Source organism: Bombyx mandarina, chromosome 03, assembly GCF_030267445.1.
Source record: "Bombyx mandarina strain Sakado chromosome 03, ASM3026744v2".
Classification (NCBI taxonomy): Eukaryota; Metazoa; Arthropoda; class Insecta; order Lepidoptera; family Bombycidae; genus Bombyx; species Bombyx mandarina.
The window spans coordinates 5,212,891-5,226,026 of record NC_143210.1 but is presented as its reverse complement, the minus strand read 5'-3'; positions in this window follow the sequence as shown (position 1 = coordinate 5,226,026).

Sequence of the window (13,136 nt, the reverse complement as noted above, 5' to 3'; positions counted from 1 at the left end):
AAAATCTAAGAAATGTGTAGGCTAATGGTATTCTAATATATATTTTTTTCTCCCTTAAAAGTACAACAAAAAATGTTCAAGAAATAAGTACCGGGAAAACAGAACGACTAAAAAAAACCTTAAAAAATTAAAACAGTGCAATTAAAACAACGACCTTCTGAATATTTGTTTAATATTTATGTCCGTGAAGAATCTTGTCATAGCTTTGTATTATATATTCAACTTTTATTTTTAAATCGTTTTACGATGACGGCGCGTGGATGGCATGCTCCAGCTCGTCAGCAATACCATATTTAAAACTGTACAAATTTTAATAAAAAGAACAATCGTACTTAAATCTACAGACTTAAGGACCAAATCTGTATCTCGGTTTTTATAAGGAGCAGTTCTGTTTGACATAACAAGCGACATTGTCTTTAAAGAATCGTATGAAATATTGTTTACCGTTGATACTGGAACAAACCGTTTTCGTGGACAAGTGAAACTGTTTTTTTTTTCTCCAAGCACGTAATAGTTAGTGGAAGTGATGAGTATACCTGATAAAGATTTTGGGTTTTCGAATTCTGACTAAGATAAATCCTGATCTTAAAAATCGGTTTGTTGTTTCAACTCAACGAAAAAAAAAAGTAATAATTATGTCACCAAATGAATTCACAATCAATTTACATTAGACGTATAATGGAGAACTATTTAATTACGTAAACGAAAATCAAAAGATAATCGAGATATACACGATCAATACATACAAATCTTATCTGACAAATTATACAAGAATTCATTCCCACGAAGTAGCGTTGTAAATTCACAATTTCAATATTTGTAATGATAGTGAAATAATTTTTTTTTTTCACGATAATACTATTTAAAGTACGTGAGAAATTTGTACGTAATCAGACATTACGCAGCGGTAGGCAACACTTTGTTAATGTTCCTGACAATAACAGTTTTTATGATAATTAGATGAAGTTCTGAATGTTTACATAAATATAAAATTAAAATAACTACATATTAATTTTTTTAATGCCCTAGATACGTACTCACATCCTAATGCACGTACCGTCATCCACATCACGAAGGTAAAGTCTTTATTTAATTTTGTATCACGGTTGTCCTTGCAAACCGACAGTTTGCCCTGCAAAGACAAAATCTAATCAGTGAATTCCGTGCTACTTAGCCTAAACATCAGCCCACTGAGTTTCTCACCGGATCTTCTCAGTGGGTCGCGTTTCCGATCGGGTGGTAGATTCTGCGAAGCTTACATAAGTTTACATAAATATAATAGAGCGCAAACAAATCAACAAAGGCACACGAATATTTTTTTCAGTTAGCAAGCGCAAAACTTATAAAACAAATGCAAATAACTCGACTAGAAATCAATAGGTTTTTGCGATAAATTCTCATATGTAAATAGTCATATTAATAGATAAATACACGCAGTATACATAGAAAAATGACGTGCTACCAATATTATTTGTACTAGTTCCTGGGAATATTATTTATCATTAACTTATTATCAGTCAAGTGGAATGACCGAGCGGAAAAAATCTTTCAGAGATTTTGCCTTATCGTTCATGGGATTTACCAACTTATGTTTTTACCAACGGTAGCAACATATAGCTGGCTATACTTAGTCTGGCCATAAATACTGTTACAATTAAAAATAAACAAAATATTACATTTGAATTTGGAATCTGTCATTTTTATATGATCGCTCATTGAGTTTTCTCATTTTGGCGCCAATACATTGTACAATATTTTGCGATATTAAAATGGAGTGGGGTGATAAAGAGAACCGAATCGCTGTGATTGCATTACACAAAGTAGATATGGAGCCAAATGCAACTTTTAAAACTCTCCATACGCTTGGTATTAGTAAAACGTTTGTGTACCGGGCTATTAATAGGTGCAATGAGACCTCCTCTGTTTGTGACAGAAAAATATCTGGCCATCCACGTAGTGTTCGTACGAAAAAGGTGGTCAAAGCAGTAAGGGAAAAAATTCGAAAAAATCCTGTCCGAAAGCAAAAGATTTTATCTCGGGAGATGAAGATAGCACCTAGAACCATATCGCGTATTTTAAAAGATGACTTAGGACTTGCAGCCTATAAGAGACGTACTGGTCATTTCGTAACTGATAATTTAAAAGAGAATAGGGTGGTAAAATCGAAACAACTACTGAAGCGGTACGCAAAGGGAGGTAATAGAAAATTTTTGTTTACGAATGAGAAATTTTTTACAATTGAGCAACATTTTAACAAACAAAATGACCGTATTTATGCTCAAAGCTCTAAGGAAGCTTCCCAATTAATCGACAGAGTGCAACGTGGGCACCATCCGACTTCAGTGATGGTTTGGTGAGGTATTAGCTATGAAGGAGTGACTGAACCATACTTTTGTGAAAAAGATATCAAAACATCGGCACAAGAGTGACAAGATACCATTCTTGAGAAGGTAGTGAAGCCCCTTAACAACACCATGTTCAATAATCAACAATGGTCCTTCCAGCAAGACTCGGCGCCAGGTCATAAAGCTCGGTCTACGCAGTCTTGGTTGGAAACGAACGTTTCGGACTTCATCAGAGCTGAAGACTGGCTGTCGTCTAGTCCAGATCTTAATCCGCTGGATTATGATTTATGGTCAGTTTCAGAGAGTACGGCTTGCTCTAAGCGCCATGATAATTTGGAGTCCCTAAAACAATCCGTACGATTGGCAGTGAAAAATTTTCCCATGGAAAGAGTGCGTGCTTCTATAGATAACTGGCCCCAACGTTTAAAGGACTGTATTGCAGCCAATGGAGACCACTTCTAATAAGGTTTTTATACTTTAAATTGTTTTATATTTATGTATTAAACTAACACACTGTAAAAGTAATAAATGTTATTTGCCATAGAGTTTTTTTTTATTTTCCTTTGTAACAGTATTTATGGCCAGACCAAGTAAGTATGTTACTACTGTTACCACAACTAAGGGCGGAGCGTAACTGTATTTGCGACAATTATACCACAGTCTTGTGGTATTACCAATTTACCAATGACCCGTCAATCTAACGTCAGTTTGTTTGTACAATACTTATGTGCTCTGAAAGTTACGATTGTAGGAACAGGTACCTATCGGAAGATAAACAGCGTTCGGATGATTTATAACTCTGAACTGGTTGAGTTCGATGCGAGAGGTGACCTAAATTTTTCGGTTTTGACAGTCCCCATGTTTACTTTCAGATGGTCGTGCGAACGATGTCAGCGACGTTTTTTTTTCTTTTCGATTCTCTGTAAGCAGGAGCACACGTCCCAGCTGATGTTCAGCCGTCTTCGTGGATCGTGGATATCGGCTATGCAGTCATAGCCAATTCGATGAGTTTTAGGCGTTGAACACACTTCTTTTACGGAGTATTTGGGATTTCTCGAAGATTTATCGTTATAATTGAGTTAATAATAGTTTTGTTTTTTTAATCAAACTACCTCAACGTCATTTACAGTTACAGTTACAGGGGTTACATAGGTTACAGGGGTATTTATTTGGTTTTTTTCATTGCACTGACGGGTGAATGAATTCAGGGTCAATTTAGTGTTAAGGGGTTTCCCACATTGAGACAGGGGTCCAATCTATTCAGCCTCAAGATACACTGATGGAAACACACCTGATGGTTATATCTTACTAGTTGAATTTATAAACAACCATATAATCGTTACGTAATTACAAAAAACAATCGACCTAGGCTCGGTTTGAGCCTCATAATCGCATCGCTCTATCTCGTCGCTCTTTTCAGTCCATTATTTAATAGATCTCTGTCTACCCCCTAAAACGATCAGAGGCGTGATGAAGCACGATGACGCTAGAACAGATGCGACGCGCCGACAAAACGTTATCGGTTATTGCTTATCGCGATACCGCCCGACGCGTCGGCGTGTTCGTCACTGGACGCGCGTTTTAAATTTCGAATGTGATGTGCCAACCGTAATGTAAAAGAAGCAAAAAGTCTAAGCAGTATTCGAGCATATGCATAACATAAGCAGAATTGTAAATGGAACGTTTCAGAATGTAAATTGTAATTTAGTCCTTTTTTTTGCTTAGATGGGTGGACGAGCTCAAGGCCCACCTGGTGTTAAGTGGTTACCGGTGCAAATAGACACCTAGAATGTAATTCCACTACCCACCTTTGGACATGAGATCTAGGTCTCATTTTTTAAAGTACCGCAGCTACCCCACCCTTCAAACCGAAACGCATAAAAAAACCACGATGGCCTTTTTTTCTACCTAAGCCGGTAGCCTTAGAGGTATATGCAAGCGTAACCAAGTGAATAGATGAGTTCACGGGGCTTTAATCTGGGGACGTTGCTAACACTAGCCCTAGCAAGAGCAGTGCTACGCAGAATCTACCGCCGCATCGGAAACGCGACCCATTGAAAAGATCCGGCGAGAAACTCAGTGGGCTGTGTCTATGGGTTAGTTTACTCGCGATAGATTAGACTCGAGATAGATTCGAAATGACGTGCAAGCAGCAGCCTAAGGGACTATTCCAGCTATGTTCGGACGGGTAGATGAACTCACGGTCTCAACCTGAGAGAATTTACTAATACTAGCCCTAGCAAGAGCAGTGATTCGCAGAATCTCATGCCGAATCGGAACCGCGACTCACTTTGAAGATCCGGCGAAAAACTCAGTGGGCTAAACAGAATGTTGGGGGTTGCAATACCATATTAGAACTTGCGATCTACGCTTTATGAGTTGTGACTGCTTCGTATCTCGTAAACACGTTTATTTGCATTCACATTGAGAAACGTGGACTTGTGTATTTTCAAAGAGAAAATATCAGGACCAGTTCTTTCAGTATCGTTGATCGGGAAATGCCAGCTTACACGATTTATTCTGACTTCTTCTTCTTCTTCTTCTTAGCGTTTTCCCAGTCGAGTCCCAGGGTCCGGTTTCCAACTTACTCGTTAATACGTACTCAACAAATTTTCACGATTGACTTCCACGGTGAAGGAATAACATCGTGTAATAAAAATCAAACCCGGAAAATTATTATTTGCGTAATTACTGGTGGTAGGACCTCTTGTGAGTCCGCGCGGGTAGATACCAACACTCTGCCTATTTCTGCCGTGAAGCAGTAATGCATTTCGGTTCGAAGGGTGGGGCAGCCGTTGTAACTATCCTTGAGACCTTAGAACGTATATCTCAAGGTGGGTGGCGCATTTACGTGGTAGATGTCTATGGGCTCCAGTAACCACTTAACACCAGGTGGGCTGTGAGATCGTCCACCCATCTAAGCAATAAAAAAAAATTTAAACTATTTATTCTGACTACTTTTTGTAATTCAGATTCAAATGTATGAAACAAAACCACGTACTGTACTGTGCTAAGCCGAACTCATAGACGTCGTAATGTGAATTTCGATACCCACCATTAGTAGTGAGGTCGAATATACCCTCCATGACTGTTTCGCGAAAAAATAGATAAGATGGTACTTGTTACCGGGTGAGCTTCCAAAAAGCTCTACCACTACTTAGACAATTTTTTTATTTGCACCGGTTTGCAAAAAGTCATGTCTGCTAGTGGGATTTGAACACTGGCAGTGTCACTTTGCCCGTGTCGGGTACACCGGATGTCTTATCCTTTAGACCACGACTGTTTACAATTCTCAATTTTATGTGCGTAGGCTGTTTCTATCTCCACTTAATAATTCAAAGCCCAACAATTCTGAGGACGTTGACATGTGCTCAACAATATATAGCAGTATTTAGAGGCTAAGGTCGGATGAGCTCAAGCTATGGTATATAAAAAAGCGGTTTAAGCTACCCTCGTTTGCATAAAAAATAATTTTAATTTTAATGAGCTATTTAATAAAGCCGTTCCATTACATCAAAGTCAAACTGAGAGAGCTAGAATGGCTGGCGGCTACCAAAACCCATTCACCGGTACAAAATTGTGTTAAACCTCCCCTAAGGGGCTTCGCTTTCGGGATAAACCTATCTTTTCGCCGTCTCAAAACGAAAACGTCATAAGTGCGCTTCCACACAGCCAATACAGTGTTTTAACTTCTACGCGACAAATATTTTAATTGCACGTCACAGTACAAAATTCCCGGTAAAATTTAGGTTCTACGCGAAGAAAGATTCTGTGTTATATTTTCTAACAATAAGATTTATTTTTGTTTGTCTCAGAAATCGGTCTTTAATAGGTCGATCAATGGTTGCCTTTGAAGTGGCGCTTCTGCATGCAAATTTCTGGGGAATGGCAAGCTGGGAGGAGTTTTCAAATTGTATTTAAAAACACTTGTTTTTACACTGTATGTATGTATCACTGTATTATAATTATAGGTCTGGCAGAAAATTTTGTAGCAAATTTTAGTTTAGTAGTTTAATTAAAAAATTTAGATGTCGTTCTGGTTTTTACTTAGAGAATATTATTATGTATGTGTAAAATTTTCCAAAGTAATGCGTTAAATACTATAAAATATGTGAAAAAAATATTCTGAAGTGCCATCTCTGAATTTGTATAAGAAACTTTTGAGACGTTCTTGTATCGATTAGAATGTTTGATCTTTCTAGGAGTAGTATTAGTTATTAAATAACTTACTAGATGGCAGAACAAAACATATGACGTCTCTGTTTTTCGGTTTTTTCCCGAGGTTTTCTGTTTCTGTTTAAAAAACTCATTTAACTAGACGAAGATTATGTTGGTTGATCCCTTTGTCAGTTTTCCACATACGGTAGTTATTAAAAGTTAATAAAAGAACATAATTATAAATAGCTTTTATGTCGACTCACAGTAGTATTGGCATTTAACTATTGTTAGCTTTTTAGTATAGTCTGCAAAGACATTTTATTTTAGGTATTTCATTTAATATGACATAAGCATTTATTTTATTTTATCTATTTATTCAGTATTCATTTTGTATTTATCCGTACATAATAATAAGTAATCATATTTTTATCACTAAAATTGAATTTGGCCACCTAGTGACGTGTTGAGAAACTAACAAAATTAATCGTTGGATCTCACACTAACAGTACCAAAATAAGTCAATAGATGTCACTGTTAAAAAAAATCATTTAAATGTAATAAAAATCTTTTAAGTACAAACATATTAGTACAATACATACGAACTTTTTTACAGTTATTACATTTAAATTCACACTGAATATGAAAAAAAGGCTGGAAGCGTTCGCTCATTATGGTGTTTATTTTATAATTGATGAATATTGCTCATTAAATGCAGAGCTTGTCATTGGAAAATTTGGAGGATCTGATCGGTCAGTCCCTCCCAATAATTAGTGTGCACCGGATGCACAGCGGACGCGGCAGACAGCCGTACAATATGATTCTCGTCGCGCTAGAATCAACCCCGGAGGCAAAGAAAAGAATCTCATGTCTCAAAACGATATGCGGCCTCTCCGGGGTCACCATCGAAGCCCCCCATAAACGTGGTACTCCCGGGCAGTGCCACAGGTGCCAGCTCTATGGCCACTCAGCGCGTAATTGCCACGCGCGCCCCCGCTGCGTGAAATGCCTCGGCGATCACGCAACCACAGAATGTTCGCGTGTTAGGGAAACCGCGACGGAACCCCCAAGCTGTGTCCTATGCCTTAAGCAAGGGCACCCGGCAAACTACCGCGGATGTCCTAGGGCTCCGCGTAAACGCCTGAACCACCCAGCCCCCCGAACCGTCGACCCAAAGACTTCGGCGCCTTCAGTACCGAAACCAGCCTTCGTACCGGCTGCGGTTCCCACCGTCTCGGCGTGGAAAAAACCGCTGCCGTATACGAAGGAGGGAACACAAAACGTACCCCAGCTCCCGCCTGCGACACGTCACGCGCCTCAGCCCCTGCTGGCACCTCGCCCCGCGCCCGCGTACCGCCCCCCGCAACCCTCAGTCGTCAACGACTTCGCGCTCGTGCGCGACTTCGTCACCGCGGTAAACTTTGACCGTCTGCGATCGTTCGCAGATGCTATCCGTAGGTCGGTAACCCCCGAACAGCGGCTCGCGGCCGCTTTCGATCACATGGACATCTACGAGTCCGTGTCTCGCACGTTATAAAAATTCTTTACCGGTAATCAATGGCGCAAAAAGGTAGAGAAAAACCGTATTCCCTTACGTTAGCATTCTACAATGCTAACGGACTCGCGCGGCAACGCGATCAAATTTTCGAATTCCTCCGCGATAATCTTGTAGATATTTTGTTAGTGCAGGAGACCTGTCTGAAGCCCTCGCGTCGTGACCCGAAAGTCGCGAATTACGTCATGGTTAGGAATGACAGACTCACCGCCTCCAAAGGCGGGACTGCCATTTACTATAGGCGGGCTCTGCACGTTGTTCCTCTCGATACTCCCTCGCTCTTACATATCGAGGCGTCAGTGTGCCGTATCTCGCTGACGGGACACCAGCCGATCGTCATCGCATCCGTTTATCTCCCCCCGGACAAGCCCCTCCTGAGCAGTGACATCGAGTCACTGTTTGGCATGGGAGACTCCGTCATCCTGGCAGGCGATTTAAATTGCCACCACACTAGGTGGAACTGCCATCGTACGAACGTTAACGGTAGGCGTCTCGACGCGTTTATAGACGACCTCACTTTTGAAGTAGTCGGTCCCCCAACTTCAACATGTTATCCGTATAACATCGCGCTCCGTCCGAGCACTATAGACCTGGCATTGCTTAGGAACGTAACTCTGCGCTTACGTTCCATCGAAGCACTGTCAGAGCTCGACTCAGACCACCGACCTGTCCTTATGCAGCTCGGTCGCCCTCACAACCCAGCCACTGTTACGAGGACCATGGTGGATTGGAATAAGCTGGGCTCGTGCCTAGCCGAAGCCGCTCCGCCAATCCTCCCTTACGGCCCGGATTCGAATCTATCCCCCGAGGACACCGTCGAATCCATAAACATCATTACCGATCACATCTCTTCCGCGATCATTAGATCTTCAAAAGAAGTCGATGTGGAGGACAGCTTCCACCGCATCAGACTGTCCTCCGAACTTAGGAATCTCTTAAGAGTTAGGAACGCGGCAATCCGGGCCTACGATCGTCTTCCCACGCATTCAAACCGGATTCGGATGCGTCGTCTACAACGCGAAGTCCACTCCCGCCTAAGTGACGCGCGTAACGATAATTGGCATAGTTATTTAGAACAACTCGCGCCCTCCCACCAAGCATACTGGCGACTAGCTAGGACTCTCAAATCCGAAACTACCGCTACTATGCCTCCCCTCGTATGCCCTTCAGGCCAACCACCGGCATTCGATGACGATGACAAGGCTGAGCTGCTGGCCGATGCACTGCAAGAGCAGTGCACCACCAGCACTCAACACGCGGACCCCGAACACACCGAGTTAGTCGACAGGGAGGTCGAGCGCAGAGCTTCCCTGCCGCCCTCGGACGCGTTACCCCCCATTACCACTGACGAAGTTAGAGACGCGATCCACAACCTCCAACCTAGGAAGGCACCCGGCTCCGACGGCATCCGCAACCGCGCGCTAAAACTCTTGCCAGTCCAACTGATAGCAATGTTGGCTACAATTTTAAATGCCGCTATGACGCACTGCATCTTTCCCGCGGTGTGGAAAGAAGCGGACGTTATCGGTATACATAAGCCGGGCAAACCGACAAACGAAACTTCTAGTTACCGTCCGATTAGTCTCCTCCCGACGATAGGAAAAATTTACGAACGGCTCCTTAGGAAACGCCTCTGGGATTTTGTTACCGCGAACAAAATTCTCATAGACGAACAGTTCGGATTCCGCTCTAAACACTCGTGCGTACAACAAGTGCACCGCCTCACGGAGCACATCCTGATAGGACTAAATAGGCGTAAACAAATCCCGACCGGCGCCCTCTTCTTCGACATCGCGAAGGCGTTCGACAAAGTCTGGCACAACGGTTTAATTTACAAACTGTACAACATGGGAGTGCCAGACAGACTCGTGCTCATCATACGAGACTTCTTGTCGAACCGTTCGTTTCGATATCGAGTAGAGGGAACTCGTTCTCGTCCCCGTCAACTGACTGCCGGAGTCCCGCAAGGCTCCGCGCTCTCCCCGTTATTATTTAGTTTGTATATCAATGATATACCCCGGTCTCCGGAGACCCATCTAGCGCTCTTCGCCGATGACACGGGTATCTACTACTCGTGTAGGAAGATGTCGCTGCTTCATCGGCGACTCCAGATCGCAGTAGCCACCATGGGACAGTGGTTCCGGAAGTGGCGCATCGACATCAACCCCACGAAAAGCACAGCGGTGCTCTTCAAAAGGGGTCGCCCTCCGAATACCACTTCGAGCATCCCACTCCCTAATAGGCGCGCAAACACCTCCGCCGTTAGCCCCGTCACTCTCTTTGGCCAGCCCATACCGTGGGCCTCGCAGGTCAAATACCTAGGCGTCACCCTCGACAGAGGGATGACATTCCGTCCCCATATTAAAACGGTACGCGACCGTGCCGCCTTCATATTAGGACGTCTCTACCCTATGCTTTGCAAGCGAAGCAAACTGTCCCTCCGTAATAAGGTAACTCTCTACAAAACTTGCATACGCCCCGTTATGACGTATGCAAGCGTAGTGTTCGCTCACGCAGCCCGCACCAACTTGAAGCCCCTTCAGGTTATTCAATCCCGATTCTGCAGGATAGCCGTCGGAGCACCATGGTTCCTGAGGAACGTGGATCTCCACGATGACCTGGAGCTTGACTCTGTCAGTAAGTATCTACAGTCGGCATCGCTGCGCCATTTTGAGAAGGCGGCACGACATGAGAACCCTCTCATCGTAGCCGCTGGAAATTACATACCCGACCCAGTAGACCGAATGGTAAACCGTCGACGTCGCCCAAAGCACGTCATTACGGATCCTCCTGATCCATTAACGGTGCTCTTAGGCACCACAAGCACCGGTCACCGTCCTTGTCGAACCCGTCGCTTGCGACGAAGGGCTCGACGAGCGAACTAACCCATAGACACAGCCCACTGAGTTTCTCGCCGGATCTTCTCAGTGGGTCGTGTTTCCGATCCGGTGGTAGATTCTGCGAAGCACTGCTCTTGCTAGGGTCAGTGTTAGCAACTCTCCGGTTGAGCCCCGCGAGCTCACCTACAAACGTTAGGGTGAAGCTGAAATAGCCTCTCAAGGCTATCAGCATAGGTAGGGAAAAAAAAAAAAAGGAAAATTATTGACGTTTATGAAAAGTGATTGACTAGTTTCAGACTTCAGTTAATATGCTGACTTGACCAGCGGCGACCATTATTACTTATTTATGGTTCGCTTGTTTGCGTTAAATCTTTAGGGGTTTCTGTGATAAAGTGATCGATTTGTTTATGGTCGACTTTAATTTTTAAACTATAATGGTGATGGTCAAAGTTTGTGGTTCATTCAAAACGTACCTATAGTAGGTACGTAACTAATAAATTATATTGGTAATTAATTATTAAAAACGAAAACAGACGTTACAGACCTAATGATGATATTGGAATCGTAATGAAAGTGAAATATATTTTTGGTTAACTATGTGTTGTTAAGCTCATAATTTCCAATACCTACAAGAAAATCGTCATTAAAAATATCCGGTCATCATTCTCGTCGAACCCGTCGCTTGCGACCAAGGGCTCGACGAGTAAATTAACCCACAGACACGGCCCACTGAATTATTGAGTTTCTCGCCGGATCTTCTCAATGGGTCGCGTTTCCGATACGGTGGTAGGCTCTTGCTAGGGTTCGTGTTAGCAACGTCGTCAGGTTTGAGCCCCGTGAGCTCACCTGCATGTTAGGGCGAAGCTGAAATAGCCTCTCAAGACTATCAGGATAGGTAAAAAAAAATAGAGAAAAAAAACAACTAAAAAGTTTGTTTTTTTCCATAAAATGCAATGCGGTGAGGAGTCCTCATGTAATCTTAATATGCGCAATTGAAAATTGTTAAAAATCAGCCAAATCGCGTCCAACAAATCTTTTCGCGTTACATCGCGGGCTCACGAAAACTGAAACTACAAAAACACATTACGTGTAACACATAAATCGAGCACACGTCATCCGAATTTATCTTGCAAACATCACAAATTCCTGTTGACACAAGTTAATTTATCTGCGGTGTCAGCCAATTTGGCAGGCGAGGCTACTTAATCAGATTCATTACCGTCCAGTCAATGTCGGCAAACACGCGAGGGATTATTGTGTTTGCACTGTCGCTCGCACCGAAGGCTTATTGCCTCGGAAATCGATAGTCCGATAATTTGGTCCGCCGGTGTACTGGTGATATCACGGTATGTTTATTTCTAGAAAATACGCTTCGTTTTAGGGAGGTTCGATTTGTGGAAACGTTGGCTGCGTTTAGTTTCATACAAACGCATCAAGGACATTTCTTCCTTGAATACCAGAGCACTTTTTTTATGTTTGGACCTAAATCTACAGCAATCTAATTGTTTTTTTTTTTAGAATTATGAATTACTAGCTGTACCCGTCCGCTTCGCTGGTCATTTAAAATTAACATTATTATTTCTCACCCCCACAAAGATTCTTATCATTAACGCCCCCGCAACTGCTGTAGGGAGTCCAACACTCATATAAATATTAGCCTATCCATTAAGTACATATATTTTTTACATGGATACCAAGTTTCAAGTCAATCGGATGCACGGTTCAGTACTTATAACGGAACATCCGTAAAAAGCACTGTAGATTTATATATTAGTATAGATATAGATTCTAAAAATACAAAAGCAGTAGGTAGGTATAATTTTTCTAATTTTCATTTATTCAGCAAACAATAATTTATGAATATAACGAAATAAAACAAAACAATTTATTTTGAGCGCTTTTGTTGATTTTTTGTATCCGATGATTCGCAAACGAAGTAAATTGTCCTTTCGTAATAAGGTGACACTTTACACAGTCATTCAATCCCGTTTTTGCAGGATAGCCGTCAGAGCATCGTGGTTCATTAGGAACGTGGATCTCCTTGATGATCTGGAGCTTGACTCCAGCAGTCTGAAGTCGTCGTGGCCTAAAGGATAAGACGTCCCATGCATTCGTATCTAGCGATGCAACGGTGTTTGGATCTCGCAGGCGGGTGCCGATTTTTCTAATGAAATATGGAGTACTTAACAAATGTTCACGATTGACTTCCACCGTGATGGAATAACACCGTGTAATAAAAAA